Source organism: Octopus bimaculoides, chromosome 19 (genome assembly GCF_001194135.2).
Source record: "Octopus bimaculoides isolate UCB-OBI-ISO-001 chromosome 19, ASM119413v2, whole genome shotgun sequence".
Taxonomy (NCBI): Eukaryota; Metazoa; Mollusca; class Cephalopoda; order Octopoda; family Octopodidae; genus Octopus; species Octopus bimaculoides.
In genome coordinates, this window is record NC_068999.1 from 48,848,829 (window position 1) to 48,853,828 (window position 5,000).

Genomic DNA, 5,000 nt, shown 5'->3' on the forward strand with positions numbered 1-5,000 from the left:
GCATGGCCGCAGTCAAATGACTGAAACAAGTAAAAGAGTAAAGAGTATCCTGAAGTATAACAATATCTGTTTCAACATACAATTTCACATCAGGAATCTTGCGAAAGAAATACTTAAATGTAATAAATATACATTTGTGTATATTTAGTTCTGCTATGAAACTAACCGTAAGAGTATTTCAAATATCCTTGGTTTGATATGATTACAATTTACACCTTTCAGGTTCTTAAAAATCAACATTACAATCCTATTTGTATTTACCATTTAGCTAAACATGGTTCCATACTCATGTGTGTTCCTGGCACATACAGAATGACAAACTCTTCCACAGAATACAGGTTGTGTGAAGTTCCATTGTTAATCGCAACATACTCTTTAAAACCATTTTATTTTGGTAATTGTTTTTTTCTACATATTATGTACATATTCACTTCATTATATGAGATGTTACTCTATAATGATAGAGTTATCTGTTGGTGACCACAAAACAGAAGAAAAAAAGGTAAATAGAAAACAAAATAATAATAATTATATAATAATAATAACAACAAAACAAAACACAACAAAAATACAAACAAAAATAAAAATATATATATATGAAAATTGAAGAATAAGAAACAGTCAAGCAAAACAATGATTTTCTTTAACATATAATATTAATAATTATAATAATAGTAATAATAATTAAGGGTTATAATAACATAGGTTTGTTTCATGTGTTATAATGACAATAACAATAGTAATATTAATTATTATTATTGTTGTTATTAGGGCAGTGAATAGCAGAAATGGTAGAGTGCTAGACAAAATGGTATTCAGCTATGTCCTGAGTTAAATTTCAACTGGAATTGACTTTACCTTCATTTAGTGCTGATAAAATAAGTTAATAATTAAATATTAGAGTTAACCTCATCAATAAACACGTTTCCTTTAGAAAATATCATTATTGTTATGGCTATCAAATTTTGTATACTGTATTTACTTAAATTTTTTTCTCTGTTTCAGTGTAAACCTATTTCCCCACCATTTATTGTAAACCTCATTTCTTGAATGGGAGTGCAGTGCATGCCATCAAAGTGACACTGGGGTACGAAGCCCAATATACCTATCATGACTAATTGCCTGATAAGGGTACACCAGGCACATGCATTTGATATAGTAATCTCATATCAGGAGAAGCAGTGCATGACCTTGCAGATGGGGTCCAGTTAGAATTTTCTTTGGATCAAGTAGCCCATTCTGTTCAAAAAGGTCCCTGAATAAGATTTGTTTAAGGATGATGAACAAAACACCCATGTTTCCAGAAGTGAATTATTCAAACTCCAAAGAATTCCTCTCAACACATGGCTATGGGAGTCCCCAATGTGAACCGCTCATGGTTAAATGATGGGTTCCTGGTTGTTGTAAGTTTGCCTGATGGTGGCCAACTAGTGACGTACACCAAAACAACTACTACTACTACAACTAGCCTTTGTTTTGGGGAAGAAGTGAAAAATAAAACATGTTTCAAGACATACATACAGGGTGTGGTGAGAAAAGTAAAGATTCACAGGGTTTTAAAAATCAGAATATGGATGGGTTGCAGAACCAAACACTAAGGAGCATTCAGCTGAATTCTCTATTGTTTCTGCCGATAAGATCAGGAACATCAACCCTTTTGATACCAAACTGCCCAAGACCACACATGGATCTTTGATACAAACTTTAGCTTTTAATGTGATCTTCCATAAAAATTTCATCTCAATTTATGTTCCAAACTCTACTTTAACTCTTTAGCATTTAAACTGGCCATATTTGGCCCAAATGTTCTACCTATTTTGTGTTCAAAGCAATCAGATCTGGCCTCTTGCACCTACCCTACAATGTCATTCTAAAAATAAACATTCACATCATCAAAATCTTGAAGCCATGAGATAATGCATGATTCATTCAAGACAATGTGAATTAATAAGCATTACATTTCGACAATTATCTGAATGCTAAGGGGTTAATAATGATAAAGTTATTTTACTAAATTCTTCATTATTACCAAAATTAATTAAAACAAAGAAAGTTTTATTTTAACAGGAATTCGGTAACAAAAGGGGTTAAAATTATTGTTTATTGATGAAAGAAAAAAATTTAAATGACAGAAAAATAAAACAAAAACAACAACAATGGCAACAAACAAACAAACAAAACATACTTGTATGTCAAAGTGATGCAACTGAATTCATTATCATGCGGCAGTTTAAATATAATGAAATGATTTGATTAATTAACCAATTGTTTAATTGATATATTGATGGATTTTTGTGAGAATTTTTTTCTTCTTTTTCCTTTCCTTTCTCTATTTCCTTCCTTCTTAAATGTTTTTATCTCTTCCTGGACCCTATCTTTTTCAAGGCAGTGAGGTAATATTAACTCCCTAAATGATCTAAGTACGGGTCTGATGTGTACAAAGTTATATAAATATGGTGTTAAAAATGTTATATGGTTTCAGTTGCTAAATGGACTGACTTGTAGACAAGAAAGAAAGCCTGACAATGTGATTTATGACAAACAGACCAATAAAGGCTTCCCTAACCAACCACTGCTGTCTATTAGCCTGAACAAATACCCCAAAGAAATGATTCCAGAAAATTGTCAAATTTTCAAACTATGAATTAGACCATTCATATATATATATATATATATATATATATATATATATATGTACACACACATACCTTACATTTCAAACTCCAGGAACCCCTCTACCAATGCTATTTGGTGTGCAAATTGATCCACTTTGTCAGAATATACTTTTATGAGTTTGACTCTGACTCAGTGTACACTATAGACAGACATGAGCCACTAATTTCTCTGTTCTCACAAAGAGAATGGGTGATCATTCTTGGGTGAAGGCTTAATAAGACTAGAAACTAGGCTGAATGATACTTTTTTTGTTTCTCTTTTGCTTGCAGAGAGGTAAAACCTTGTGGTATAACCATGGAGATTTTTGTTTATTTACAGAGAATTTTATTAAAAAAGGTACATCATTCATTCACACACATACATATACACATACACACACACATAATAACAGTTTGATTCAGCTTCATGCAGCTTAAAGTTTCATAGCCTTGTCAAATGAACCTATCTTGTCAGGCCTGTAGAAACCGAATGAAACAAATCTAAGATGGCCTCTGGATGTTTCCTAACAAATGTATTGAATGTCACTTTTTTTTGTTTGTCCATTCACTCATGTATGTATGTATTTATGTAAGGATGGATGTGTTTATATGTATGTATGTATATATACAGGGTGTCCACAAAGTCTGGGTACATGGAGTAAATAAAATCATAATATAAACAATTAAATACAAGAAATAATAATTTCTTAAAGTATACGTTAATCCCCATGTACCCAGACGTGTATATATATATATATATATATATATATATATATATATATATATATATATATATATATATATATATATATATATATATATATACATACATATACATACATATATTATATATAAACACACACACACACACAGGTATATACTGAAATGTAAGGTATAATAGTTCCAACAGCACATACACTTCTTCTTCACTCTTGTGAGAGACTAATGAGTATTGGTTGAAATTCTAGAATTCATTCTCAAAGAAGGTGGTTCTTCTTTGTCTGAAATTACTGCACAACCAAACCAAATAGGAACACAGAACAGAAATGGTGTATTGCTTACAATGCCAAAACTTCGCAAATGATCTTTGGGGAAAAAAAAATCATTATTATTTTCTTTAAAGGCTTCTGACATGATGGAGAGAAATTTTAATTTTGTAATGTTGATTCCAGTGGTGAAGATTTAAACTGTGTATAAAGATAATAAATAAAATTTTTGAAAATGAAAACAACAACGATAATAATAATAATAACGGATGATAATGGATGACAATAATGATAAAATTAATATGCAATATAATAATAATAATAATAACTTTGGCACAAGGCCAGTAATTTTGGTGGAGGAGTAAGTCGCTTACAACGACCCCCCAGTGATAATTGGTACTTATTTTATCAACCTGGAAACGATGGAAGGTAAAGTCAACCTTGGTGGAATTTGAACTCAAAGAATTAAGATGTATGAAATGCTGCTAAGTATTTTGCCCGGCATGCTAACGATTCTGCCAGCTTGCCATCTTAATAATAATAATAATAATAATAATAATAATAATAATAGTAATAATAATAATAATAATAATAATAATAATAAAAATCCTTTCTACTATAATAGGCACAAGGCCTGAAATTTGGGGGGAGGGGACTAGTCGATTACATTGACCCCAGTGTTTCACTGGTATTTAATTTATCGATCTCAAAAGGATGAAATGCAAAGTCGACCTCGGGGGAATTTGAACTCAGAACGTAACGACAGACAAAATACTGCTAAGCATTTCGCCCGGTGTGCTAACAATTCTGCAAGTTTGCCACCTTAACTAATAATAATAATAATTATTATTATTATTATTATTTAAAATTTTTGCCACAAGGGCAACTTGGGGGAGGTGATTACATCGACCCCAGTGTTCAACTGGTACTTATTTTATCAACCCCAAAAGGATGAAAGGCAAAGTCGTCCTTGGCGGAATTTGAACTCAGAACATAGCGACAGGCAAAATACTGTTAAGCATTTCGTCCGACATGCTAATGATTCTGCAAGCTTGCCACCTTAATAATTAATGATAATAATAATAATAATATATGAAGATTAATGTAATTCTTCATGAAGGTAAATACACAAATAGAATAGCACAATGCGATAATGTAATAAATTACAGAATGATTTATTTATTGAACAATATTTCTGTCTTTTTTGGGTTTGAAAATGAACGATAAAAAAACAAAAAAAGAACTGAAATTTAGAAATTAAGAAATTTCAATCTGTATTTTATTACATATTGTGTTGCACTCTTGTTATTGTGTATTAATAATAATAATAATAGTAATAATGATAATGATGATGGTTGAA